We start from the raw sequence: 13,884 nt of genomic DNA, 5'->3' as shown, positions 1-13,884 counted from the left end.
GACTGCCTGTCTTGTGACGGCTGGAGGAGGCGCTACCACCTGGTGCTGAGGTGGTCCTCTTTGTAATCACCTTCAGGGCAGGATGCTTGGCACGCATTTCATCGTACTAGACTGTTGATCTGGCTCCTGGAAGCGGCCAATGATCCTAAACCCTGCCCTGACACGAACGTAAAGCTCAGAGGTTGCCCCCCCACCTCCTTAAGGATTTATGTGCCTCCCGCAGGCTACTGAAAGACTGCTGAGCTCCTCCACACATCACAACTATGCAGTCACTCCCCATGTCCTAGGGAGAAAAACCGGATTGACTGGGACCACATCTGGTGGCTGAGGACATTGGGTGACCCTTAAATATGAAGCTGTGAGTCTTGCCACCCCTGCAATGGGGGAAATACATCCTCACCCTGCCTAGTGGCTAAAACTCCTGCAAACTCCATGCCTTCACTTGTTGCAGACATTAAGGTTGGCTTGCACCCGCTGCCCTTTCTGTGGCACTAACCCTTACTGCATATGGGGATATCCATTGGACGACTGATTGAATACCTGGCCAATCCTGACTGGGTCTACCAGTGAAATCCCGATGGGGAAACCAAGGGCCAAGCAGACCAGGGTGTCCGAAGGATCAGGGGGAGCAGCCCAATCCGAGCTTGTGGACTCCATGGACCCCAGGCCCCCGATGGACTCTATTCATGCCCAACTAGAATTAATACTCACTGCAACTGCAGACACCAAAGCAACTCTTCAAAATGACATTGGTACATCCGTGAGCCTGGGCCTGCTACAGGCCGATCACCACAACTTAGTGGACAGAGTAAAAGAGGTGGAAACCTCCTCTGGGGGAACTAAGACTAGAAAGCCAAAAAGTGTCATGCCAGATGGAGTGCTGATGGATACAGTGCAGGTCCTTGAGCACAGGGCTGAAGATGCTGAAGGACACAACAGACAAAATAATATCTAAGTAGTGGGACTCCCTGAAGGTACAGAGGGGAACAACATGGTGACCTATCTCGAACCCTGGCTCCAGACGGAGGTCACACCGAATAACTTGTCTCCCTTCTTCGTCCTTGAGCGTGCACAGCGGGTTGCCCTTCACACCCTGTGGTGGCTACGTTGCTCCACTGCAGAGACAGGGACCAAATCCCGCAGAGGGCACGGATGAAGGACCCTTTCACAGTGGCCAACAACAAAGTGTCGGTGTTCCTGGATTTCACTGCCACCGTGCATGCCAAAAGGGACACCTTTCTGGAACTCAAGAAGGCCCTCAGGGACGAAGGAGTACAGTACTCCCCGAAGTTTCCTGCAAAACTCTGTATTTTTCTAGATGGCACCACACACTTCTGCAAAGGTCTCAGCCCAGCCTAGGAGAGGCTAGACACCTCTAAAACTGGATCGTCGCTCCCAGGGGCTCATCTCAATACCAAAGCTCACAACTGCAGGGTGAAGAGACGCTCCCATGGAACTTCTCATTGCAGGTCGCTGGAGAGACCATCCCCATCACAGACTGAGCAGGAACAGACTGCTGCCCTGCATGTAGTGGCTGAGACTGTGAGGACACAAAGGTTGGACTCAGAGACTGGTATCGCATCTGAACATAAATCCATACTCTGGGGTCAGAGTGTACCCAGATGGATGGTAATGATCTGCCTGTGGTGACTCAGCGATCAGTGGATGATCTAATTTGACACGAACCTCTGCAGGTGCACTGGCATGGTGGGGGGGAGGGAAAGAACCTGGATCAGGGGCCTTTCCCCGGGAGGAGATGGTGGGGTTGGCGGAGCAACTGCCATGGAGATACTACACAAACACAGCTTTGATACTTTTCACCAGGAAGCAAGACTACAGATGCCTTGGTGGCTGAACGCAGGCTGGGCACGACATTGGCCTTACAATTCTACAGCGGCCTTGTCCTTAGGCAGATCACTACCAGGCGACTGGTGAAGATGTTCTGAAGACAATGGTTACCAACTTTCAGTTTGGGCAGCAAGCCGTTGCTGGGCTGCTCTTGGGATGGGGAGTTTACAGTTGGGGGGGGGGTTTAATGTTACTTTTTGCAGGGATTGCTCTACTTCCTGAGGAGGGGGCCTAGAAGCAGGAGAGACCTGGGTGCATCTAGAGGGATGTGGTCAAACTTAATGAATGAACAGCGCACCACACTGAAAGTCCTATCTTGGAATATCCGAGGTATGGGCTCAGTCTCAAAGCGTCATAACATACACAGGTATCTGAAGAGGCGAGGAATACTGGTGGCCATGCTCCAAGACACCCACCTTATGGAGGAGGAATACAACTGACTGCGCCATAGGTGTTGAGGTCAGCTAATCACCTCCACATTCTCCATATTTGCCCAGGGGGTATTGGTCTGAAGCAGGGTGGTACACCAATCGCACCATTTCATTCGTCAATAGATAAAGAGGGCCGATACGTCTTCCTTAAAGGCAGGCTGCTAGGGAAGGACATAACCCTAGGCAGTATTTACGCCCCAACCCAAAATCAGATGGTATTTCTCCATACCCTCTCGGCCTCCCTGGCTTCCTCATCAACGGATGTTCTTCTGTTAGGTAGGGACTTCAACTGTGTGGCTGCTCCATTCCCCATCATGGTGACACCAGGGACTGCTCATATTACTCCCATATCTACCAGCTACACACCAGGATGGACAAATTTGTCTGCTCACAGACTTAGCCAGCATGTGACAAACACTGAATATCTAGGGCATACTTACTCAGACAATAGTCCCATACTACTGGGCTTTCAGCCTTTAATGAAGCGCTTACCCATCCCTACATGGTAGCTTGGCCCTAGGGGATACTTGCTATCGTGACTTTTTTGGGAATGTCATTGCAGGGTACTCTGAACAGAACCAGGGCTCGGCACCCTCGGGCCTTTTCGATTGGGAGGTGTTTAAGGTGGTAATTTGTGGTTACTGCCTGGGCCAATCGATCAGAGTACAAAAAGAACTGAACAGGAAACTCCAGATCCTGGACAACTTGGAGTTTCAGCCTCTTTCAATGCTGAACATGGACTTCAAAATTCTTAGTAAGGTTCTGGCTCTCCGGCTACTCCCACATATGCCCATGTTAATACATAATGATCAGAACAGGTTCATACTGGCTTGCAATTCCTCTCTTAACCTCAAAAAGTTATATCACATCCTTTATCACCCTGAGGTACAACCACACCGGTGGACCTAGAAAAGGTCTTGGGCCTGGGAGTGGGCTGAGTAAACTGACCCAACTGCATGGGTAAAAATGGGCTCAGTTGTCTCCCTGAAATATATGGTATGCCGAGGCACCAGACACGGGTGCCTCGATCTCCCCTTTTATTTGCACAGGCCACTAAACCTCTGGCTGAACTCTTTCATCAAGACGGCACAGGCGTAGGCATAATGGTCAAGGGTTGGGAACACACAGGCCCTCATTATGACATAGGCGGTAAATGCCGCCTACCGCCACGGTGATGGGCGCCACAAGACCATTGCCGTGGCTACCTACCGTCTGCCATATTATGACCGTAGCCAGAATTCCTCCATAAGGATGGCGGAATTCTGGCTTCGGTCATTGCGGCGGACGGCGGTAAGGTGGCCAGTAGACCGCCAACGACTGTATCATGATCCATGATCGGCCTGGCTGTGTTCTGCTGGCAGATGCTGCTGGTGGCAGCAGCGCCACGTCCCGTCTCCTGCCGGAGGACCCCCTGCAAGCAGGTAAGTCAGGTGCTCCAACTGGGGAGGGGGTTTTGGGGTGGTATGGGTGTTGTGTGTTTGGGGGTGTGTGTATGTTTCTGTGTGCGTGCATGAGGGTGTGGGGTGTTTGGAATGTGTGTGTGCATGAATGGATGTGAGTGTGCATGTATGTCAGTGTGTGTTCATCGATTGATGCATGTGTGGATGAATGTGGGTTTGCGTGTGTGTATGCGTGTGTATCTCTGTGCATGTAGATGTGTGCATGTCGGGGGAGGTTGGAAGAAGGAGGGTTGGTGGGGAGGACTCTCGGGAGGGGGAGAGGGGCGGGGGAGACCCCTATCAGTGCCAGGAAAGGAATTCCCCTGCACTGATGATGCCTACCGCCATGGTTTTCGAGGTGGTAAAAAAGCCACGGAAACCATGGCAGTGGGTGGGGTCATATTACCCTGGGTGGCCTAGTGACGGCTGCAGGGCTGGAGACTGTAGTCTCCAGTCCGGCGGTCATTACCGCCGTGGCGGTCGGTGTGGCACATTGGCGGTTTGGCTTTTGCCAAACCATCAATGTCATAATATGGCGGTACGTACCGCCAGCCTGTTGGCAGTACTACCGCCACTATGACACCGACCGCCGGGGTCATAATGACCCCCATAATTTCTCAAAATGCCAACGATCTCCTACTCTACCTGGCAGACAGACTGGAGGGCTCGATGACTTCACTGCTCTTCCTGGGGGAGTTCGATGTGGTCTCAGGACTTCTAGTCAATACAGCCAAGACACATGTGTTTCATATGTTGCCAGAGGCCAAGGGGTCCCCGACCTTCCACGGGACCTGATGTGGACTCTCTCTGCCTTTGGATACCTGGGTGCACAGGTGTACCATTCCTTGGTGGACCTTTGGGAGGGTAATCTGGGGAAAATCATCCGGTCGCTCCGAGCCAGTGTTCCTTCCTGGCGTTTCCCCAAGCTGCCAATTATGGCCCGGATCTCTGTATCCAATATGGTTATGTTGCAGAGACTACTCTACTTCATTAATCTTGCAGTTGGGGTGTCAGCCTCTTGGTTTAGGCAACTGAAGACTCTATTGTGAGAGATGATCTGGGATGGGGTCACCAAAGGGTGTCATTGGAGATGCTCCGACGCCCAGTGTACGAGGGGAGACTGGGAACCCCTGTTTTTGAATCATACCACCTGACGTTTCAACTCCAGTTGATCACTCTGTGGCTTGACGGAGCCAGGAGCAGCTGGGCTTGGTGGGGTAATCCTCTCAGTTGGGTGCCTTGTTAGCGAAGCTACTTTGCCCAGCAGTGGTGATCACATGCCCGATAGTGTTGTTGGCAGTTGCATTGAAGTGTTGGAAGTGCTGCGGGAATACCCTTCTACGCCCCAGCACTGCCCCAGGTGTGTCTCCCGCATGGGGACCCCATATCCTAATTCATAGTGGGGACGTTGTCAACCTGGGCCAAGGCTGGGCTAGTGACTTTAGGCGACTGCTACCAGCAGAGCACAATTCTCCCCATAGAAGAGCATATGTACAGCTATCATTTACCCCCGGGGAAGTTCTTCACATATGAAGCATTGGTCTGTACTTTCAGAGATCTCTGGGCCGGGGGAAGTGAGAAACCAGTGACACACAGAGTCCTCCAATTATTAGTATCCCTGGGCTCTTCAAGACTCCTTGTTACATGTTTTACAGGTCATTCTCTGAAATGACCCGCAAACCCCTACTCACCCTATGCCAGCGGTGGGGAGGGATATTGGAAAGGGACGTCACAATTCAAAGTGGTACAGGATACTGGCGTACCCCAAGAAAGTCTCCAGGAACACAAGGCTGAAATACACAAACTTTAATTACGTGACATACATGACTCCCCACAGAATCCAGGTGGTTTATGACGGGGAACTGTGTAGCTGTCCCAGATGTAGGCACTTAAATGCATATTTTATCCTTATGACCTGGAACTGCATTGGGCTTTGCAATTTTTGGGACACAGTAGTGGACACCCTAAACTCCACATTGAGCCATTCCATCTTCCCATGTTTGGTTGCTGGGATTATTCCCCACACTACCCAAGAACAAGGTGGACTCAAGGTTCATAGATCGGGCCCTTGTCCTAGCCAGAAGGGGACTGGAACGAGAGATGTCACTCACAGGGCGATAGCTGAGGAGAGGGCACTGCTCAAGGAGGAAGCCAGGGGGCTAGGGAGATGCCCCATAGAGGGGTTCTGGGAGGAGTTCATGGAAGCCTGGGAACACCCGGACGACTGGTCAGAGAGAGATTCTGAGGGTCTGGAAGAACCAGCTGATGAGAATAGAATCGACTCCCCCGGAAACACACTCAGGCGATTGACCACATGAAGGCATAAAGCTACTGACTCCCACCCTACCCTAATTACAAAACCAGACACCTTTAACCTTACCCATGACCCTGGGTCCCAGGACACTCAATATTGCTATGGAAGTGCACTTACGTGGGACCCAAGGGGGGGTATTAGATCACTCCCCCACACCACTCCCCCTTACCAACTGCCTTCACTTTCCCTGAATTTACAGATTAGAGCACTCGCTGTATTAGTTTGACTGTTTTAGTTCCCTTTACATTCCGCACATATTGGATGCTGTAATTTTTTTTAAATTGTTTTCTGTGGCTTTGAGTCATGGTACTAAATGAGGCTTACTCTGAGCAACACCCATAGCTGAGACACTCTGTTCCATGTGACCACACTATAACTTGGTAACTCATCACTTGGACACTAAGCACTTACTGTTGACTGGATTGTATTGATTACTGCTGTCTGTATGTACCACTGATGGCACCTCCAAGTGATGTTTTTTTCCAGATGCCAATAAACATAGGTTTAAAAAAACATACAATCAGGCTTCTAAAGGAACATCTTTAATGTTGGTTCTTGCCTTGGTACCCAATTCTGTAACATCCATGCAGTCATGGTCAACCCTGTCACCATTTTCATCAGTCACAGGCAAACAGAACAATGTGGCAGGGTTGAGGTAGGAGCACCTCCGAAGAGAGATGTTCTCCACAGGGTTAGCCTGCTATTGGTCATGTGTTATGTTCGTGCACATGAGCAAAATCTCTACAGAATGGGGAACCATAACTATAGGCAGATTCCCCATAACTATGCCTTCATTTTGCTGAATTCTGACGTCGACTGCAGCCACTGCCTTTAGGCAACCTGGCAACACTGCGGCTACTGGATTAAGAGTGGCAGAAATGTATCAGACTGGGGGTTTTGTTAAAACAACATCTTTGTTATAATGGGGCATTTCTAGAACTGGGGTGCAGGACAGACTTTCTCTCAACTTGAGGGAGGCACTCATGAATTCCTTGTCACAAGGTAGTGGATCAGACACATGTAGGTGTGCAAGCCTCAGTAGACACTACACTGGAGAAAACCTGGGAATCTACTGACGACAGTATCCCACCATTCCTAGAAACATCATGACTTTTCTCTGCATTGTGGGAGGGTTTATTCTTTGTACAGTAGGGATTCTCTCAAGACACCTTCCTACTTACTTTCTCAATATGGTGTCTGAAATCTAGGCCTTTCTACTGGCAGTACTGCAATTTGATGGGGGACACTGTGGTGGTCATTCTGACCCTGGCGGTCTTTGACCGCCAGGGCGGAGGACCGCGGGAGCACCGCCGACAGGCCGGCGGTGCTCCAATGGGGATTCCGACCGCGGCGGTAAAGCCGCGGTCGGACCGGCACCACTGGCGGGGTCCCGCCAGTGTACCGCCGCCCCATTGAATCCTCCGCGGCGGCGCAGCTTGCTGCACCGCCGCGGGGATTCCGACCCCCCCTACCGCCATCCAGATCCCGGCGGTCGGACCGCCGGGATCCGGATGGCGGTAGGGGGGGTCGCGGGGCCCCTGGGGGCCCCTGCAGTGCCCATGCCACTGGCATGGGCATTGCAGGGGCCCCCGTAAGAGGGCCCCTACATGTATTTCACTGTCTGCTGCGCAGACAGTGAAATACGCGACGGGTGCAACTGCACCCGTCGCACAGCTTCCACTCCGCCGGCTCGATTCCGAGCCGGCTTCATCGTGGAAGCCTCTTTCCCGCTGGGCTGGCGGGCGGTCTGAAGGCGACCGCCCGCCAGCCCAGCGGGAAAGTCAGAATTACCGCCGCGGTCTTTCGACCGCGGAACGGTAATCTGACGGCGGGACTTTGGCGGGCGGCCTCCGCCGCCCGCCAAGGTCAGAATGAGGGCCTGTGTCTAGTCCCGGCCAAATGGTTCATTAGGGCAATTGTGTCTGCATGCAACTTACATTGTCAATTACACCACTAGGTTGTCCATATATTGAACCAGGACTGAGTTACATGGTAGCTGTAAGGATTCCAAATTATTTTTCAGCATCTGATTGAAGATCAAGGGACTTTCTTTCTGCTCCTGTAGGACTCTACATTTTGTTATAACATTATTTTGGAATCGGAATGCAAAGAAGAACTGGCTGTCCTCATGCAAAGAAATGGAAAAGAAAGCCTGGCACAGGTCAAAGTCCGTTAACCACTCAGCATTGCAGGGTATGTGGAACAGTATTGCGGACAGGTTGTGGACCCACAGAACATGAGACAACAATATTATTTACCTTTGAAAGGTTTTGCACAATTCTCCGCTCCTTGTTTTGCTTTTGCAAACCCATTACAGATTAACTGCAGGGAATCCCTAATAGCTCCCTTAAAATGCCTTCTCTAACATGGATTTAATTACCAGGGTAATTCCAACCACGCCTCTGGTGATAGGGTATATTAGGGAATTTAGCTTTATTGTTATTCTCACTGGTTCAACATCTTTGATAAGACCAATATATTTGCCAGTGAATTCCCAGACATCCTCCTTCAGAGAGTCCTTTAAATCAGAAGGCGAGTCATCCCTGGTCAAAACAGGGAGCAATCCAATGGTAGGTTTTTGTGTGTATGGTTGAAAGTCTACAACCTTATTGTATGTCAGAAGCTCAATACAATCCAGTGTACAACAGATCACACAATTAAAGTTGCAGAGTATATCCCTGCCCAAAAAACTGGATGCAAATCACATATTATAAACTGCTTGTCCTCTTCAAGGGGACATATCTTTACAAAGACATTTGCTATAAACGTTTATTTCAGATATTTACACCTTGCTCTTGTTTCCTCAAGAGGGGCAGGTTGGGAACCTCTACAGTTCCCACAGTAGAGCACCGGTATCGATAAGAAAGAATATGGGATAGCCATTCACCACTCCATCCACATATGGGCCACTTTGGTCAACCTCAAAAACTGTGCCAAGCACGGAATCTGCTTCCCCTCTCAGGCATCGTCATTGTGATTGACTGGAACCAGGATCTTGGAAACTATTGAAGACTGGAAACTATTGGAAACTGTCAGGGCTTGTGAATGCTAAACTCTGGGGTTGGGGTTTGGATTAAATCTCAGACCTTTAGTATTCCACTGCATTAACGGTGCTTGATGCAAGTTAGAGTACTGGGGTCTTTGAATTTCCATATTTTGTTTGAGCATCATATTCGACATCTGACTATCAAATTAATTTGCATTCAATTAGGTTTCAACCTACATTCCAATTTTCCGTGGCCCATCTCGTTACAATAATAATGTACCGTAGTCTTCTACACAATTGCTATGTCCATACCTGAATTTGCTCAACTGGCATTCCTCATCCTCCACCCTGTGTGACACCATTCCCATTCTGTACCATCTGACCACTGCTTTGAAATCCAACTCTCTGCATTCCATCACCAACACCAGGACTATAACCTAAATTTGTCATTTAGGGGCCATTCTGAAATATTTTCTATGCTAACTTTGTTTGAGCCAATATGAATTTATCTTTGATCTTCCTCTGTCTCGATTCCAAAGCATCACTGCAATACTCTGCGTACTGCAGGATTTTGCCAAGAACCTTCGACAGCCAATAAATCACATTCTGCTGAACAGGCGAGCTAATTTCTTCCACAAACCAAGAAAAACACAATAACACTGAGGCACACAATTACTGAGATTTCCCCTCTCTGGGTTTTAAACACTGTTATGCTGTTGGAAGACCTGCATTAGCCTTTCATTACAGGCATGCACAGACTCCTTAGACTCTTGAGTAGCCCTTGATATTTGATCTTCAAAATGTAATTACCTGATTCTACTTATCCATGACAACAGGAGAAAGGGCATTTGTTTGAGCAACTCTTGGTGGTTCATCACTTGGCCATTGCACTGATACCTTGCACTCTACCCGCAAGTTACTATTGACAATGATATCAAAGAAAGTATTTAAATGCTCACAAAGCCTCTTGAAATGTTCACAAACCACTCAAACTATGTGTACCAGAGGTCAGAATTTTTACTATGTTGTGGAAATTGATTTGTAAATGTAAAATGATCACTATGACTCCAAGGTACATGCACATAGGCTTTGTCCTCTGTGTCGCTTTGGATACTTTCCCCACGTAGCCCTCCAAAATCATATTTCTTTTACTTTCTCCTTTCTTCCTGAGGTCACTGATATTTAATCTTTTGAAAATAACTACACTTTTGAATGTTACCAACTAAGGGCCAGATGTAGCAAAGGGCCATATGTACAAACACATTTTCCCATTGACGCAGAATGGGAAAAACCCTTTGCTACATCTGGCCCAAAATTCTTAAGTGCGACCCGCAAATTGCGAGTCACAATCCAGAATGTTGGATGGTGTCCCTGACACCATCTGCGATTCGCAGGGGGGTCGCAAAGGCCCACCTCATGAATATTCATGAGGTGGGTCGCAATTTGCGACCCCCTTGCGAATGGCGGCCCTCAAAGGGATGGTGGTCTGCTGCGGACAGCAGACCACCATGTCTGTGACTGCTTTTTAATAAAGCAGTTTTTTTGGTTTGTAATGCAGCCCGTTTTCCTTAAAGGAAAACGAGATGCATTACAAAAATGAAAAATTAAACGTTTGTTTCATTTTTTGCAAAGCAGGCAGTGGTCCATAGAACCACTGCCAGCTCTGAAAAAATGTTTGCAGTGCCATTCGCAAAAGGGAAGGGGTCCCATGGGGACCCCTTCCCTTTTGCGAATGGGTTACCACCCACTACAAAAGGGTGCAAACTGCGATTGGTTTGCGACCGCGTTCGCATTCACAAAACAATCCTGCATTGCACTGCGACTCGCAATTAGGAAGGGAACACCCCTTCCTAATTGCGATTCGCAAACCAGTTTTGCGATTCGGTAACCAGGTTACCGAATAGCAAAACGAGGTCTGTGCATTGCAAAGTGCATTTTGCATGTCGCAAACAGCTAAATTCGCTGTTTGCGACGTGCAAACTGCTTAGTACATCTGGCCCTAAATCCCTTAGGTATAATTTTAGTCCAAGTATTCACATGTTCTTGAGTGGTTCTTTCCTCATGAACATCCTAAAATTCTTTCTCAGATTCTGTTTCTTGGACAAATCAATCCCAAAATCTGTAGCTATTCCCTCCAAATTTCATGCATTTCACAAGCACAGCTTCTTTGCACAGGAACAAGAGTTCCTCTTCATTGTACTTATATATGAATCCCAACTCAAGATTTCCCTTGAGAACGTCCTCAAATTCTGTGTTTAGTCTCAAAACATGCATAAAGGGCATCCCTCTCTGGGGTTTGTGGCTTGGTGCTTCCTTCAACCTCTACAACAGGCATGCTAGCGAAAGGAGCATCGAAATCTTACTAGCTCAGCAATGTATAATTAAATCATACAATTCTTTACAGTATGCAACACTTCCCACAGTTCTCATGGGGAGGATCTCAATCAGGATTACACGTTCCTTGATAAGAAGGCTTCACCCTACTTCACAGCCATCGCACAATGGAATGTTTTAGCCAAATGACTTTCAAGAGATATCTTGTAGCACAATGATACACTACGGTCAGCTTGTCCTCAGCAAAGATGCAGAGAATCATTGATTAGCTCTTAGTAACACACATGCAGATAACACTTTTCACAGAAACCAAAACATTTTCCAACAATCTAATTAACTTGAATGACTGCAGCTTGTCTCCTGAATCAAGAGAAAGAACACAGGAGCCAAAAGTACATTTTTTCATGACAGCATGACTTATTTAAACTGAGGCCTACTTTAACTAATGCTAACTTATTGTGAAAATCACACTTTATATATGTGCATGTGATGTATACAATAGTATATGGGTTATATAAAATGAAAAGAAGTGTCAGAGCGTAACCACGTGCATCAACAGCTGTTGTTGACCTTGATGGTTAGTCACTGAACTAGCAGCATTCCAAATTACTGTGCCCAGACACAGGTATCTGGATGTTGCCCCAACACATCCTTAAGTGACTGTTTGCTTGCCATGGCTTTGGTAGGGTACTTTGCCCTTTGTGAAGGGGTGGGTGGGCAGTTCTTTAAGCCTGGAGAGGTGTTATGGTAGGTGCATCAAAATCTCACAGAAATGCCAGCATGAGTAATTTAAAACTGAAATCACTTTTGCTCCAACAGATAGATGCATGTTGCTCTTGGAAGTGTAGCAACTTTAACAAACAAGTTCCTTACCTTAGTTTCCTTACCTTCGATAATTCCTTATCTGGTAGAGACGCTTATCTAGCTGCAGATTCCTTACCTTTGAATATCCACAGGAGTCCGACTAGATCCAGAAGATTTTTCAGCAGTACCCCTGCATGCTGGTATGTGGTGTCATTCAACTCCCCGTCAGCACCATCAGTGCCGGAATTGAAGTGCAGGGCACCTATATGGGTGCCATCTCAGTGTGCTGGGTCATTTACTTTTGTGACAATCCACGCCAGAAGCTTGCAGCCACGATGAGAACTGACCACTGGTGTGGAAAAGATTAAGGCCTTGAAAAGGATGTCCTCTACACCTGAACCAGTTAGCAGAGGGAGGAGAATGGAAGGGTCCGTAAGGAATCTGTAACAACATACAGGGGGTCATTCCAAACCTGGCGGTCGGTGATAAAGCGGCGGCCAACCCGCCAACAGGCAGGCGGTCAAAAAAAAGGTATTCTGACCCTGGCGGGAACCGCCAACACAGGCCGCCGCTTTAACACTCCGACCTCCACGGCGGGACAGACAAACAGCGCGGTGGTCACCGCCAACAGGCAGGCGCCAGACAATGTACCGCCCACCCTATCACAACTCACCAATCCGCCACCTTTTCCGGGGCGGGAGCCCCATCGATAAAAACACGGCGGAAGCAGACTACGAACGGAAAAACGCTCACCTATACACACTCCACGAGGACGGAGAACAGCATGGAACCCGAATTAAACATCCTACCAGCTATTGTCTACCTTCTCATCTACCACGAGTACGAACGCCGGCGAGACGACAACGGTGAGTACTGCACCTACGACACAGGGGAGGGGGGAGGAGGAAAGCTTACGGGCACACACATATGCGACCCCCCCCACCCCCCCAACTATCTACACACCAATGCAGAGCACCAAGTCACAGTGACACCACCCAAACCCCCCGGAATAATGCAAAGACATAATTAAAGTGAGAAACAACATTTGTGTATAAAAGAGGTTCTTTGAAGTCATGGTAAAATAGCAATATGAATTGTAAAAAATCAAGTAAGAACATTGCGAAACCGATAAACATAGGCAATAAGTCCTGCACAGTCACTTAAATTTCCACTGTCCGTGGGCCAAAGTGTATCAACACATGGGCAAAGCCCACACAGGAGACCTGAGTCCGTTGGAGAGAACACTGCTGGGGCATCAGATGACAAAACTACAGGCACCTCAGGGGGTAGGGAAGGGGGGGCACCTCAGCCACATGAGTCCACGACGCCAGATCCACGAAGGGTCCACCATGCCCACTGTGCCATCCTGGGGAGTGCAAAGCCACAGTCTCACAAATCTCTACAGTGGGGGGTCTGCCCACTGTGCCATCCTGGGGAGTGCAGAGACACAGGCCATCAGGTGTATCACAGACTCCACAGGTAATGGAGGAGGCAGGGTGCCCCGAGTGCAGCGTGAACACTAGCTCGACACAGAACCGGCACTGTCAATGGGCCAGCGGTGCTTGACAGGAAGGGCCTAGCGGAGCGGTGCTTCACAGGAAGGGCCCAGCGGAGCGGTGCTTGAGACGGCGGGGCCCAGCGGAGCGGTGCCTGACAGGAAGGGCCCAGCGGAGCGGTGCTTGAGACGGCGGGGCCCAACGGAGCGGTGCTTGACAGCAAGGGCCCAGC

This window comes from Pleurodeles waltl, chromosome 12 (assembly GCF_031143425.1).
Source record: "Pleurodeles waltl isolate 20211129_DDA chromosome 12, aPleWal1.hap1.20221129, whole genome shotgun sequence".
In the NCBI taxonomy this organism is placed as follows: Eukaryota; Metazoa; Chordata; class Amphibia; order Caudata; family Salamandridae; genus Pleurodeles; species Pleurodeles waltl.
This window is presented reverse-complemented; position numbering follows the sequence as displayed.